This window comes from Ranitomeya imitator, chromosome 4, assembly GCF_032444005.1.
Source record: "Ranitomeya imitator isolate aRanImi1 chromosome 4, aRanImi1.pri, whole genome shotgun sequence".
Classification (NCBI taxonomy): domain Eukaryota; kingdom Metazoa; phylum Chordata; class Amphibia; order Anura; family Dendrobatidae; genus Ranitomeya; species Ranitomeya imitator.
The window spans coordinates 718,852,429-718,870,047 of NC_091285.1; the positions used below are offsets into that span (position 1 = coordinate 718,852,429).

Consider the following 17,619-nt stretch of genomic DNA (forward strand, 5'->3'; position numbering starts at 1 on the left):
CTACGTACGCTGTTATATACTATGTAGCCTGTGCTATATACTACGTACGCTGTTATATACTATGTAGCCTGTGCTATATACTACGTACGCTGTTATATACTATGTAGCCTGTGCTATATACTACGTACGCTGTTATACACTACGTAGCCTGTGCTATATACTATGTACGCTGTTATATACTATGTAGCCTGTGCTATATACTACGTACGCTGTTATATACTACGTAGCCTGTGCTATATACTACGTACGCTGTTATATACTATGTAGCCTGTGCTATATACTACGTACGCTGTTATATACTACGTAGCCTGTGCTATATACTACGTACGCTGTTATATACTATGTAGCCTGTGCTATATACTACGTACGCTGTTATATACTACGTAGCCTGTGCTATATACTACGTGCGCTGTTATATACTACGTAGCCTGTGCTATATACTACGTACGCTGTTATATACTATGTAGCCTGTGCTATATACTACGTACGCTGTTATATACTATGTAGCCTGTGCTGTATACTACGTACGCTGTTATATACTATGTAGCCTGTGCTATATACTACATACGCTGTTATATACTATGTAGCCTGTGCTATATACTACGTACGCTGTTATATACTACGTAGCCTGTGCTATATACTACGTACGGTTATATACTACGTAGCCTGTGCTATATACTACGTACGCTGTTATATACTACGTAGCCTGTGCTATATACTACGTAGCCTGTGCTATATACTACGTAGCCTGTGCTATATACTACGTACGCTGTTATATACTACGTAGCCTGTGCTATATACTACGTAGCCTGTGCTATATACTACGTAGCCTGTGCTATATACTACGTACGCTGTTATATACTACGTAGCCTGTGCTATATACTACGTAACCTGTGCTATATACTACGTACGCTGTTATATACTACGTAGCCTATGCTATATACTACGTACGCTGTTATATACTACGTAGCCTGTGCTATATACTACGTAGCCTGTGCTATATACTACGTAGCCGTGCTATATACTACGTACGCTGTTATATACTACGTAGCCTGTGCTATATACTACGTAGCCTGTGCTATATACTACGTAGCCTGTGCTATATACTACGTACGCTGTTATATACTACGTAGCCTGTGCTATATACTACGTAGCCTGTGCTATATACTACGTAGCCTGTGCTATATACTATGTACGCTGTTATATACTACTTAGCCTATGCTATATACTACGTACGCTGTTATATACTATGTAGCCTGTGCTATATACTACGTACGCTGTTATATACTATGTAGCCTGTGCTATATACTACGTAGCCTGTGCTATATACTACGTGCGCTGTTATATACTACGTAGCCTGTGCTATATACTACGTACGCTGTTATATACTATGTAGCCTGTGCTATATACTACGTACGCTGTTATATACTACGTAGCCTGTGCTATATACTACGTACGCTGTTATATACTATGTAGCCTGTGCTATATACTACGTACGCTGTTATATACTATGTAGCCTGTGCTATATACTACGTACGCTGTTATATACTATGTAGCCTGTGCTAAATACTACGTACGCTGTTATATACTATGTAGCCTGTGCTATATACCACGTACGCTGTTATATACTATGTAGCCTGTGCTATATACCACGTACGCTGTTATATACTATGTAGCCTGTGCTATATACTACGTACGCTGTTATATACTATGTAGCCTGTGCTATATACTACGTACGCTGTTATATACTACGTAGCCTGTGCTATATACTACGTACGCTGTTATATACTATGTAGCCTGTGCTATATACTACGTACGCTGTTATATACTATGTAGCCTGTGCTATATACCACGTACGCTGTTATATACTATGTAGCCTGTGCTATATACTACGTACGCTGTTATATACTATGTAGCCTGTGCTATATACTACGTACGCTGTTATATACTATTTAGCCTGTGCTATATACTACGTACGCTGTTATATACTACGTAGCCTGTGCTATATACTACGTACGCTGTTATATACTACGTAGCCTGTGCTATATACTACGTAGCCTGTGCTATATACTACGTACGCTGTTATATACTACGTAGCCTGTGCTATATACTACGTAGCCTGTGCTATATACTACGTAGCCTGTGCTATATACTACGTACGCTGTTATATACTACGTAGCCTGTGCTATATACTATGTAGCCTGTGCTATATACTACGTACGCTGTTATATACTACGTAGCCTGTGCTATATACTACGTACGCTGTTATATACTATGTAGCCTGTGCTATATACTACGTACGCTGTTATATACTACGTAGCCTGTGCTATATACTACGTACGCTGTTATATACTATGTAGCCTGTGCTATATACTACGTACGCTGTTATATACTATGTAGCCTGTGCTATATACCACGTACGCTGTTATATACTATGTAGCCTGTGCTATATACCACGTACGCTGTTATATACTATGTAGCCTGTGCTATATACCACGTACGCTGTTATACACTATGTAGCCTGTGCTATATACCACGTACGCTGTTATACACTATGTAGCCTGTGCTATATACTACGTACGCTGTTATATACTATGTAGCCTGTGCTATATACTACGTACGCTGTTATATACTATGTAGCCTGTGCTATATACTACGTACGCTGTTATATACTATGTAGCCTGTGCTATATACCACGTACGCTGTTATATACTATGTAGCCTGTGCTATATACTACGTACGCTGTTATATACTATGTAGCCTGTGCTATATACTACGTACGCTGTTATATACTACGTAGCCTGTGCTATATACTACGTACGCTGTTATATACTTTATAGCCTGTGCTATATACTACGTACGCTGTTATATACTATGTAGCCTGTGCTATATACCACGTACGCTGTTATATACTATGTAGCCTGTGCTATATACTACGTACGCTGTTATATACTATGTAGCCTGTGCTATATACTACGTACGCTGTTATATACTATGTAGCCTGTGCTATATACTACGTACGCTGTTATATACTATGTAGCCTGTGCTATATACTATGTAGCCTGTGCTATATACTACGTACGCTGTTATATACTACGTAGCCTGTGCTATATACTATGTAGCCTGTGCTATATACTACGTACGCTGTTATATACTACGTAGCCTGTGCTATATACTACGTACGCTGTTATATACTATGTAGCCTGTGCTATATACTACGTACGCTGTTATATACTACGTAGCCTGTGCTATATACTACGTACGCTGTTATATACTATGTAGCCTGTGCTATATACTACGTACGCTGTTATATACTATGTAGCCTGTGCTATATACCACGTACGCTGTTATATACTATGTAGCCTGTGCTATATACCACGTACGCTGTTATATACTATGTAGCCTGTGCTATATACCACGTACGCTGTTATACACTATGTAGCCTGTGCTATATACCACGTACGCTGTTATACACTATGTAGCCTGTGCTATATACTACGTACGCTGTTATATACTATGTAGCCTGTGCTATATACTACGTACGCTGTTATATACTATGTAGCCTGTGCTATATACTACGTACGCTGTTATATACTATGTAGCCTGTGCTATATACTACGTACGCTGTTATATACTATGTAGCCTGTGCTATATACTACGTACGCTGTTATATACTATGTAGCCTGTGCTATATACCACGTACGCTGTTATATACTATGTAGCCTGTGCTATATACTACCTACATATTCCAGAATACCCGATACCTTAGACTCGGGCCTCCATCTAGTAACCTCATAAAGGGACAGTGGTCAGAATTGTACTAATTGTCCAGGTCAGTAACGTACAAACCACCCTCGGGGTAAAGAGGTTACGCAGCGTCGGTCTCCTCTGACTGAATACCACAGGTGGAGACACGAACATTCCTCATATTCTTTCAAAACAACCTCTTTAAGGACCTTCCCTTTAACGTGGACGTCCAGCACCAAAGACTGGGTCACCATGACTTCCCCTTTAACGAGCCGCGGTCCTAGCGGGGCCCACACTGGCTCCTGCCCACAGCCGGGGGCACACGTGACCGTCTCCCGGCCCCGCCGCACACACGGACTCTGCGCCAACAACGAACACAAAGTAACAATAAAGTTGTTGAAGATAAAAGTAAATAAGAAAAGCAGCCGCCTGGGATTGGTGCGCAGTTTGATCACGTGATCAAAGGAGGGCGTGACCTGGCTGCGGGAGACGACGTTCCTCATAGTGGGCGGAGTCACCTCCAAGGTCACGTGATCCCTCTCCTCACGGCGCGGCCGCCATCTTGTTTTGGGATCCTCCGCACACGGAGGAGGGTGCGTGACGTGTCGTGACGTAACTGAGGCTATCGCGACTGAGGCGACACTGAAAATTACCTCCACACAGAGAGAGACACAGAGAGGGGGAGAAAAGAGCGACAGCGCGGCCTCTCCGGGAGTCACCGGCCCGAGAGCGTGAGCGGCCCGCGGCCTACTACCGAGCTCTGCCCGTGCACAGCGAGAGGAGCGGGCCCGGGGCCTGGCCGGGGGGGGGACACCGGACTACCGGAGAGGAGGCTCCCGGGGACACACCGGACTACCGGAGAGGAGGCTCCCGGGGACACACCGGACTACCGGAGAGGAGGCTCCCGGGGACACACCGGACTACCGGAGAGGAGGCTCCCGGGGCCTGCACTGCTTATAGGGGGCGGAATACACCTGCCCGGGGCCTGCCCTGTATATTGGGGGTGGAATACAGCTGTCTGGGGGAAATCACTGCATATAGGGGGCATAATACACCTGCCCGGGTCCTGCATTGCTTATAGGGGGCCTGCACTAATTATAGGGGGCGTAATACACCTGCCCGGAGGCCTTCACTGCTTATAAGGGGCGGAATACACCTGTGCGGGGCCTCCACTGCATATAGGGGCAGAATAGACCTGCACTGCTTATAGGGGGCCTGCCCTGCATATTGGGGGCCTGCACTAGTTATAGGGGGCGTAATACACCTGCCCGGGGGCCTTTACTACATATAGGGGGTGTAATACACCTGCCGGGGTCCTGTCCTGTATATTGGGGGCCTGCACTAGTTATAGGGGGCGTAATACACCTGCCGGGGTCCTGTCCTGTATATTGGGGGTGGAATACACCTGTCTGGGGGAAATCACTGCATATAGGGGGGGTAATACACCTGCCCGGGTCCTGCATTGCTTATAGGGGGCCTGCACTTCTTATAGGGGGCGTAATACACCTGCCTGGGGGCCTTCACTGCATATAGGGGGCGGAATACACCTGCCTGGGGGCCTGCACTTTTTATAGGGGGCGTAATACACCTGCCCGATCCTGCATTGCTTATAGGGGGCCTGCACTAATTATAGGGGGCGTAATACACCTGCCCGGGGGCCTGCACTTTTTATAGGGGGCGTAATACACCTGCCCGATCCTGCACTGCTTATAGGGGGCGGAATACACCTGTGCGGGGCCTCCACTGCATATAGGGGCAGAATAGACCTGCCCGAGACCTGCACTGCATATAGGGGGGATATATTGCAGCAGCACAGTGTACCCTATGCAGCTGCCGTCCTGTGCTATCCGCCAGAAGTATATACTATCTCCATAGTCCGAGCACATGTTTACACTCATTGGGGGGCTGTCACACACACACGGGCTTGCGGGACCCCCGCAGCAATTACTACGTCTCTCAACACCCACTAATGTTCATGCTGCAGAAAGTTAATACATTGGACGGCGGCGCCCGCTCAGGGTGTTAACACGGACACACACCACAGAGACCAGCGCACCAAGGGCTGCCGGACCACAGGACGTCCAGGAGAAAGGCAAGTGACCTGGGGGCGCCACAGGGTGGAAGAAAAGGCAAAGCGTCACTATCACCTGTAGGGTCAGACCACCGTGTCACATTGTGGAAACGTCACATTGTGTTAGGCTACGTTCACATTAGCGTTGCGTCGGGCGCAGCCGCGGCTACGCATGCGTCATGCGTCCCTATATTTAACAAGGGGGCGCATGGACATGCGTTGTCCTGCGTTTTGTGACGCATGCGTCATTTTTGGCGCAAGCGTCAGGGCGCAGAGGACGTAGCAAGTTGTATTTTTTTTGCATCCAAAAGCAACCCAAAAATGGACGCATGCGTCACAAAACCATACGTTTTTGCATGTGTTGTGCGTTGCGTCGCCGACGCAACACACAACAACGCAAATGTGAACGTAGCCTTAGTAGCTTTGTGAAAGGTCTAATGTTCTGTATTTACAGCTGTCATTTACAGATCCTGAGTTACCTACTGTATTATACCCCAGAGCTGCACTCACTATTCTGCTGGTGCAGTCACTGTGTACATACATTACTGATCCTCAGTTACATCCTGTATTATACTCCAGAGCTGCACTCACTATTCTGCTGGTGCAGTCACTGTGTACATACATTACTGATCCTCAGTTACATCCTGTATTATACTCCAGAGCTGCGCTCACTATTCTGCTGGTGCAGTCACTGTGTACATACATTACATTACTGATCCTGAGTTACCTCCTGTATTATACTCCAGAGCTGCACTCACTATTCTGCTGGTGCAGTCACTGTGTACATACATTACTGATCCTCAGTTACATCCTGTATTATACTCCAGAGCTGCGCTCACTATTCTGCTGGTGCAGTCACTGTGTACATACATTACATTACTGATCCTGAGTTACATCCTGTATTATACTCCAGAGCTTTATTCACTATTCTGCTGCTGCAGTCACTGTATACATACATTACATTACTGATCCTGAGTTACATCCTGTATTATACTCCAGAGCTGCACTCACTATTCTGCTGGTGCAGTCACTGTGTACAAACATTACATTACTGATCCTGAGTTACACCCTGTATTATACTCCAGAGCTGCACTCACTATTCTGCTGGTGCATGTCACTGTGTACATACATTACATTACTGATCCTGAGTTACCTGCTGCATTATACCCCAGAGCTGCACTCACTATTCTGCTGTTGCAGTCACTGTGTACATTACATTACTGATCCTGAGTTACATCCTTTATTATTCTCCAGAGCTGCACTCACTATTCTGCTGGTGCAGTCACTGTGTACATACATTACATTACTGATCCTCAGTTACATCCTGTATTATACTCCAGAGCTGTTCTCACTATTCTGCTGGTGCAGTCACTGTGTACATACATTACATTACTGATCCTGAGTTATATCCTGTATTATACTCCAGAGCTGCACTCACTATTCTGCTGGTGCAGTCACTGTGAACACACATTACATTACTGATCCTGAGTTACCTCCTGTATTATACCCCAGAGCTGCATTCACTATTCTGCTGGTGCAGTCACTGTGTACATACATTACATTACTGATCCTGAGTTACGTCCTGTATTATACTCCAGAGCTGCACTCTTTATTCTGCTGGTGCAGTCACTGTGTACATACATTACTGATCCTGAGTTACATCCTGTATTATACTCCAGAGCTGCACTCACTATTCTGCTGGTGCAGTCACTGTACAAACATTACTGATCCTGAGTTACACCCTGTATTATACTCCAGAGCTGCACTCACTATTCTGCTGGTGCAGTCACTGTGTACATACATTACATTACTGATCCTGAGTTACCTCCTGTATTATACTCCAGAGCTGCACTCAACATTCTGCTGGCGCAGTCACTGTGTGCATACATTACATTACTGATCCCGAGTTAAATCCTGTATTATACCCCAGAGCTGCACTCACTATTCTGCTGGTGCAGTCACTGTGTACATACATTACATTACTGATCCCGAATTACATCCTGTATTATACTCCAGAGCTGCACTCACTATTCTGCTGGTGCAGTCACTGTGTACATACATTACATTACTGATCCTGAGTTATATCCCGTGTTATACCCCAGAGCTGCACTCACTATTCTGCTGGTGCAGTCACTGTGTACATACATTACATTACTGATCCTGAGTTACATCCTGTATTATACCCCAGAGCTGCACTCACTATTCTGCTGGTGCAGTCACTGTCTACATACATCACATTATTGATCCTGAGTTATATCCCGTGTTATACCCCAGAGCTGCACTGACTATTCTGCTGGTGCAGTCACTGTGTACATGCATTACTGATCCTGAGTTACCTCCTGTATTATACTCCAGAGCTGCACTCACTATTCTGCTGGTGCAGTCACTGTGTGGATACATTACATTACTGATCCTGAGTTACATCCTGTATTATACCCCCAGAGCTGCACTCACTATTCTGCTGGTGCAGTCACTGTGTGCATACATTACATTACTGATCCTGAGTTCCATCCTGTAATTATTCTCCAGAGCTGCACTCACTATTCTGCTGGTGCAGTCACTGTGTACATAATTTACATTACTGATACTGAGTTACCTCCTGTATTATACTCCAGAGCTGCACTCAACATTCTGCTGGCGCAGTCACTGTGTGCATACATTACATTACTGATCCCGAGTTAAATCCTGTATTATATTCCAGAGCTGCACTCACTATTCTGCTGGTGCAGTCACTGTGTACATACATTACATTATTGATCCTGAGTTACATCCTGTATTATACCCCAGAGCTGCACTCACTATTCTGCTGGTGCAGTCACTGTGTACATACATTACATTACTGATCCTGAGTTAAATCCTGTATTATACTCCAGAGCTGCACTCACTATTCTGCTGGTGCAGTCACTGTGTACATACATTACATTACTGATCCTGAGTTACATCCTGTATTATACCCCAGAGCTGCACTCACTATTCTGCTGGTGCAGTCACTGTGTACATACATTACATTACTGATCCTGAGTTACCTCCTGTATTATGCCCCAGAGCTGCACTCACTATTCTGCTGGTGCAGTCACTGTGTACATACATTACTGATCCTGAGTTACATCCTGTATTATACTCCAGAGCTGCACTCTCTATTCTGCTGGTGCAGTCACTGTGTACATACATTACTGATCCTGAGTTACATCCTGTATTATACTCCAGAGCTGCACTCTCTATTCTGCTGGTGCAGTCACTGTGTACATACATTACTGATCCTGAGTTACCTCCTGTATTATACCCCAGAGCTGCACTCACTATTCTGCTGGTGCAGTCACTGTGTACATACATTACATTACTGATCCTGAGTTACCTCCTGTATTATACCCCAGAGCTGCACTCACTATTCTGCTGGTGCAGTCACTGTGTACATACATTACATTACTGATCCTGAGTTACCTCCTGTATTATACCCCAGAGCTGCACTCACTATTCTGCTGGTGCAGTCACTGTGTACATACATTACATTACTGATCCTGAGTTACCTCCTGTATTATACTCCAGAGCTGCACTCACTATTCTGCTGGTGCAGTCACTGTGTACATACATTACATTACTGATCCTGAGTTACATCCTGTATTATACCCCAGAGCTGCACTCACTATTCTGCTGGTGCAGTCACTGTGTACATACATTACATTACTGATCCTGAGTTACCTCCTGTATTATGCCCCAGAGCTGCACTCACTATTCTGCTGGTGCAGTCACTGTGTACATACATTACATTACTGATCCTGAGTTACATCCTGTATTATACTCCAGAGCTGCACTCACTATTCTGCTGGTGCAGTCACTGTGTACATACATTACTGATCCTGAGTTACATCCTGTATTATACTCCAGAGCTGCACTCTCTATTCTGCTGGTGCAGTCACTGTGTACATACATTACTGATCCTGAGTTACCTCCTGTATTATACCCCAGAGCTGCACTCACTATTCTGCTGGTGCAGTCTCTGTGTACATACATTACATTACTGATCCTGAGTTACCTCCTGTATTATACTCCAGAGCTGCACTCACTATTCTGCTGGTGCAGTCACTGTGTACATACATTACTGATCCTGAGCCACATCTTGTATTATACCACAGAGCTGCACTCACTATTCTGCTGGTGCAGTCACTGTGTGCATACAGACATTACTGATCCTGAGTTACCTCCTGTATTATACTCCAGAGCTGCACTCAATATTCTACTGGTGCAGTCGCTGTGTACAAACATTACATTACTGATCCTGAGTTACACCCTGTATTATACTCCAGAGCTTCACTCACTATTCTGCTGCTGCAGTCACTGTACAAACATTACTGATCCTGAGTTACACCCTGTATTATACTCCAGAGCTGCACTCACTATTCTGCTGGTGCATGTCACTGTGTACATACATTACATTACTGATCCTGAGTTACCTGCTGCATTATACCCCAGAGCTGCACTCACTATTCTGCTGGTGCAGTCACTGTGTACATACATTACATTACTGATCCTGAGTTACATCCTGTATTATACTCCAGAGCTGCATTCACTATTCTGGTGGTGTAGTCACTGTGTACATACATTACATTACTGATCCTGAGTTACCTCCTGTATTATACTCCAGAGCTGCACTCACTATTCTGCTGGTGCAGTCACTGTGTACATACATTACTGATCCTGAGTTACCTCCTGTATTATACCCCAGAGCTGCACTCACTATTCTGCTGGTGCAGTCACTGTGTACATACATTACATTACTGATCCTGAGTTACATCCTGTATTATACTCCAGTGCTGCACTCACTATTCTGCTGGTGCAGTCACTGTGTACATACATTACTGATCCTCAGTTACATCCTGTATTATACTCCAGAGCTGCACTCACTATTCTGCTGGTGCAGTCACTGTGTACATACATTACTGATCCTCAGTTACATCCTGTATTATACTCCAGAGCTGCGCTCACTATTCTGCTGGTGCAGTCACTGTGTACATACATTACATTACTGATCCTGAGTTACCTCCTGTATTATACTCCAGAGCTGCACTCACTATTCTGCTGGTGCAGTCACTGTGTACATACATTACTGATCCTCAGTTACATCCTGTATTATACTCCAGAGCTGCGCTCACTATTCTGCTGGTGCAGTCACTGTGTACATACATTACATTACTGATCCTGAGTTACATCCTGTATTATACTCCAGAGCTTTATTCACTATTCTGCTGCTGCAGTCACTGTGTACAAACATTACATTACTGATCCTGAGTTACACCCTGTATTATACTCCAGAGCTGCACTCACTATTCTGCTGGTGCATGTCACTGTGTACATACATTACATTACTGATCCTGAGTTACCTGCTGCATTATACCCCAGAGCTGCACTCACTATTCTGCTGTTGCAGTCACTGTGTACATTACATTACTGATCCTGAGTTACATCCTTTATTATTCTCCAGAGCTGCACTCACTATTCTGCTGGTGCAGTCACTGTGTACATACATTACATTACTGATCCTCAGTTACATCCTGTATTATACTCCAGAGCTGTTCTCACTATTCTGCTGGTGCAGTCACTGTGTACATACATTACATTACTGATCCTGAGTTATATCCTGTATTATACTCCAGAGCTGCACTCACTATTCTGCTGGTGCAGTCACTGTGAACACACATTACATTACTGATCCTGAGTTACCTCCTGTATTATACCCCAGAGCTGCATTCACTATTCTGCTGGTGCAGTCACTGTGTACATACATTACATTACTGATCCTGAGTTACGTCCTGTATTATACTCCAGAGCTGCACTCTTTATTCTGCTGGTGCAGTCACTGTGTACATACATTACTGATCCTGAGTTACATCCTGTATTATACTCCAGAGCTGCACTCACTATTCTGCTGGTGCAGTCACTGTACAAACATTACTGATCCTGAGTTACACCCTGTATTATACTCCAGAGCTGCACTCACTATTCTGCTGGTGCAGTCACTGTGTACATACATTACATTACTGATCCTGAGTTACCTCCTGTATTATACTCCAGAGCTGCACTCAACATTCTGCTGGCGCAGTCACTGTGTGCATACATTACATTACTGATCCCGAGTTAAATCCTGTATTATACCCCAGAGCTGCACTCACTATTCTGCTGGTGCAGTCACTGTGTACATACATTACATTACTGATCCCGAATTACATCCTGTATTATACTCCAGAGCTGCACTCACTATTCTGCTGGTGCAGTCACTGTGTACATACATTACATTACTGATCCTGAGTTATATCCCGTGTTATACCCCAGAGCTGCACTCACTATTCTGCTGGTGCAGTCACTGTGTACATACATTACATTACTGATCCTGAGTTACATCCTGTATTATACCCCAGAGCTGCACTCACTATTCTGCTGGTGCAGTCACTGTCTACATACATCACATTATTGATCCTGAGTTATATCCCGTGTTATACCCCAGAGCTGCACTGACTATTCTGCTGGTGCAGTCACTGTGTACATGCATTACTGATCCTGAGTTACCTCCTGTATTATACTCCAGAGCTGCACTCACTATTCTGCTGGTGCAGTCACTGTGTGGATACATTACATTACTGATCCTGAGTTACATCCTGTATTATACCCCCAGAGCTGCACTCACTATTCTGCTGGTGCAGTCACTGTGTGCATACATTACATTACTGATCCTGAGTTCCATCCTGTAATTATTCTCCAGAGCTGCACTCACTATTCTGCTGGTGCAGTCACTGTGTACATAATTTACATTACTGATACTGAGTTACCTCCTGTATTATACTCCAGAGCTGCACTCAACATTCTGCTGGCGCAGTCACTGTGTGCATACATTACATTACTGATCCCGAGTTAAATCCTGTATTATATTCCAGAGCTGCACTCACTATTCTGCTGGTGCAGTCACTGTGTACATACATTACATTATTGATCCTGAGTTACATCCTGTATTATACCCCAGAGCTGCACTCACTATTCTGCTGGTGCAGTCACTGTGTACATACATTACATTACTGATCCTGAGTTAAATCCTGTATTATACTCCAGAGCTGCACTCACTATTCTGCTGGTGCAGTCACTGTGTACATACATTACATTACTGATCCTGAGTTACATCCTGTATTATACCCCAGAGCTGCACTCACTATTCTGCTGGTGCAGTCACTGTGTACATACATTACATTACTGATCCTGAGTTACCTCCTGTATTATGCCCCAGAGCTGCACTCACTATTCTGCTGGTGCAGTCACTGTGTACATACATTACTGATCCTGAGTTACATCCTGTATTATACTCCAGAGCTGCACTCTCTATTCTGCTGGTGCAGTCACTGTGTACATACATTACTGATCCTGAGTTACATCCTGTATTATACTCCAGAGCTGCACTCTCTATTCTGCTGGTGCAGTCACTGTGTACATACATTACTGATCCTGAGTTACCTCCTGTATTATACCCCAGAGCTGCACTCACTATTCTGCTGGTGCAGTCACTGTGTACATACATTACATTACTGATCCTGAGTTACCTCCTGTATTATACCCCAGAGCTGCACTCACTATTCTGCTGGTGCAGTCACTGTGTACATACATTACATTACTGATCCTGAGTTACCTCCTGTATTATACCCCAGAGCTGCACTCACTATTCTGCTGGTGCAGTCACTGTGTACATACATTACATTACTGATCCTGAGTTACCTCCTGTATTATACTCCAGAGCTGCACTCACTATTCTGCTGGTGCAGTCACTGTGTACATACATTACATTACTGATCCTGAGTTACATCCTGTATTATACCCCAGAGCTGCACTCACTATTCTGCTGGTGCAGTCACTGTGTACATACATTACATTACTGATCCTGAGTTACCTCCTGTATTATGCCCCAGAGCTGCACTCACTATTCTGCTGGTGCAGTCACTGTGTACATACATTACATTACTGATCCTGAGTTACATCCTGTATTATACTCCAGAGCTGCACTCACTATTCTGCTGGTGCAGTCACTGTGTACATACATTACTGATCCTGAGTTACATCCTGTATTATACTCCAGAGCTGCACTCTCTATTCTGCTGGTGCAGTCACTGTGTACATACATTACTGATCCTGAGTTACCTCCTGTATTATACCCCAGAGCTGCACTCACTATTCTGCTGGTGCAGTCTCTGTGTACATACATTACATTACTGATCCTGAGTTACCTCCTGTATTATACTCCAGAGCTGCACTCACTATTCTGCTGGTGCAGTCACTGTGTACATACATTACTGATCCTGAGCCACATCTTGTATTATACCACAGAGCTGCACTCACTATTCTGCTGGTGCAGTCACTGTGTGCATACAGACATTACTGATCCTGAGTTACCTCCTGTATTATACTCCAGAGCTGCACTCAATATTCTACTGGTGCAGTCGCTGTGTACAAACATTACATTACTGATCCTGAGTTACACCCTGTATTATACTCCAGAGCTTCACTCACTATTCTGCTGCTGCAGTCACTGTACAAACATTACTGATCCTGAGTTACACCCTGTATTATACTCCAGAGCTGCACTCACTATTCTGCTGGTGCATGTCACTGTGTACATACATTACATTACTGATCCTGAGTTACCTGCTGCATTATACCCCAGAGCTGCACTCACTATTCTGCTGGTGCAGTCACTGTGTACATACATTACATTACTGATCCTGAGTTACATCCTGTATTATACTCCAGAGCTGCATTCACTATTCTGGTGGTGTAGTCACTGTGTACATACATTACATTACTGATCCTGAGTTACCTCCTGTATTATACTCCAGAGCTGCACTCACTATTCTGCTGGTGCAGTCACTGTGTACATACATTACTGATCCTGAGTTACCTCCTGTATTATACCCCAGAGCTGCACTCACTATTCTGCTGGTGCAGTCACTGTGTACATACATTACATTACTGATCCTGAGTTACATCCTGTATTATACTCCAGTGCTGCACTCACTATTCTGCTGGTGCAGTCACTGTGTACATCCATTACATTACTGATCCTGAGTTACCTCCTGTATTATACTCCAGAGCTGCACTCACTATTCTGCTGGTGCAGTCACTGTGTACATACATTACATTACTGATCCTGAGTTACATCCAGTATTATACCCCAGAGCTGCACTCACTATTCTGCTGGTGCAGTCACTGTGTACATACATTACATTACTGATCCTGAGTTACCTCCTGTATTATACTCCAGAGCTGCACTCACCATTCTGCTGGTGCAGTCACTGTGTACATACATTACATTACAGATCCTGAGTTACATCCAGTATTATACCCCAGAGCTGCACTCGCTATTCTGCTGGTGCAGTCACTGTGTACATACATTACATTACTGATCCTGAGTTACATCCTGTATTATACCCCAGAGCTGCACTCACTATTCTGCTGGTGCAGTCACTGTATACTTACATTACATTACTGATCCCGAGTTACCTCCTGTATTATACTCCAGAGCTGCACTCACTATTCTGCTGGTGCAGTCACTGTGTACATACATTACATGACTGATCCTGAGATACATCCTGTGTTATACTCCAGAGCTGCACTCACTACTCTGCTGGTGCAGTCACTGTGTGCATACATTACATTACTGATCCTGAGTTACCTCCTGTATTATACCCCAGAGCTGCACTCACTATTCTGCTGGTGCAGTCACTGTGTACATACATTACATTACTGATCCTGAGTTACCTCCTGTATTATACTGCAGAGCTGCACTCACTATTCTGCTGGTGCAGTCACTGTGTACATACATTACATTACTGATCCTGAGTTATATCCTGTATTATACCCCAGAGCTGCACTCACTATTCTGCTGGTGCAGTCACTATGTGCATACATTACATTACTGATCCTGAGTTACATCCTGTATTATACCCCAGAGCTGCACTCACTATTCTGCTGGTGCAGTCACTGTGTACATACATTACATTACTGATCCTGAGTTACCTCCTGTATTATACCCCAGAGCTGCACTCACTATTCTGCTGGTGCAGTCACTGTGTACATACATTACATTACTGATCCTGAGTTACATCCTGTATTATACTCCAGAGCTGCACTCACTATTCTGCTGGTGCAGTCACTGTGTACATACATTACATTACTGATCCTGAGTTACCTCCTGTATTATACTCCAGAGCTCCACTCACTATTCTGCTGGTGTAGTCACTGTGTACATACATTACATTACTGATCCTGAGTTACATCCTGTATTATACTCCAGAGCTGCACTCACTATTCTGCTGGTGCAGTCACTGTGTACATACATTACATTACTGATCCTGAGTTACATCCTGTATTATACTCCAGAGCTGCACTCACTATTCTGCTGGTGCAGTCACTGTGTACATACATTACATTACTGATCCTGAGTTACATCCTGTATTATACTCCAGAGCTGCACTCACTATTCTGCTGGTGCAGTCACTGTGTACATACATTACATTACTGATCCTGAGTTACATCCTGTATTATACTCCAGAGCTGCACTCACTATTCTGCTGGTGCAGTCACTGTGTACATACATTACTGATCCTGAGTTACATCCTGTATTATACCCCAGAGCTGCACTCACTATTCTGCTGGTGCAGTCACTGTGTACATACATTACATTACTGATCCTGAGTTACATTCTCTATTATACTCCAGAGCTGCACTCACTATTCTGCTGGTGCAGTCACTGTGTACATACATTACATTACTGATCCTGAGTTACATCCTGTATTATACTCCAGTGCTGCACTCACTATTCTGCTGGTGCAGTCACTGTGTACATCCATTACATTACTGATCCTGAGTTACCTCCTGTATTATACTCCAGAGCTGCACTCACTATTCTGCTGGTGCAGTCACTGTGTACATACATTACATTACTGATCCTGAGTTACATCCAGTATTATACCCCAGAGCTGCACTCGCTATTCTGCTGGTGCAGTCACTGTGTACATACATTACATTACTGATCCTGAGTTACCTCCTGTATTATACTCCAGAGCTGCGCTCACTATTCTGCTGGTGCAGTCGCTGTGTACATACATTACATTACTGATCCTGAGTTACATCCTGTATTATACCCCAGGGCTGCACTCACTATTCTGCTGGTGCAGTCACTGTGTACATACATTACATTACTGATCCTGAGTTACATCCAGTATTATACCCCAGAGCTGCACTCACTATTCTGCTGGTGCAGTCACTGTGTACATACATTACATTACTGATCCTGAGTTACCTCCTGTATTATACTCCAGAGCTGCACTCACCATTCTGCTGGTGCAGTCACTGTGTACATACATTACATTACAGATCCTGAGTTACATCCAGTATTATACCCCAGAGCTGCACTCGCTATTCTGCTGGTGCAGTCACTGTGTACATACATTACATTACTGATCCTGAGTTACATCCTGTATTATACCCCAGAGCTGCACTCACTATTCTGCTGGTGCAGTCACTGTATACTTACATTACATTACTGATCCCGAGTTACCTCCTGTATTATACTCCAGAGCTGCACTCACTATTCTGCTGGTGCAGTCACTGTGTACATACATTACATGACTGATCCTGAGATACATCCTGTGTTATACTCCAGAGCTGCACTCACTACTCTGCTGGTGCAGTCACTGTGTGCATACATTACATTACTGATCCTGAGTTACCTCCTGTATTATACCCCAGAGCTGCACTCACTATTCTGC

General features: G+C 44.3%; 1 protein-coding gene and 1 long non-coding RNA gene across 4 annotated transcripts in view; one reads left to right on the forward strand and one right to left on the reverse strand.

The window, feature by feature from the left end:
* Nucleotides 1–4,728: 4,728 nt before the first annotated feature.
* LOC138677430 (uncharacterized) lies at nt 4,729–5,284 on the reverse strand. Its single transcript, XR_011320885.1, has 3 exons — nt 5,113–5,284; nt 4,904–5,052; nt 4,729–4,862 (listed from the first exon to the last, which is right to left on the reverse strand). It is a non-coding gene; the product is annotated as an uncharacterized lncRNA (long non-coding RNA).
* A 34-nt stretch (nt 5,285–5,318) lies between these two features.
* GIGYF1 (GRB10 interacting GYF protein 1) overlaps nt 5,319–17,619 on the forward strand; it is a 53,693-nt gene continuing 41,392 nt past the window's right edge. For 2 of the 3 annotated variants that reach the window (XM_069767546.1, XM_069767547.1), the window contains exon 1: nt 5,319–5,839. The gene's annotated coding sequence lies outside the window, so the exon portion shown is untranslated. The remainder of the gene's footprint in view (nt 5,840–17,619) is intronic. The other variant, XM_069767549.1, reaches the window with a different exon arrangement.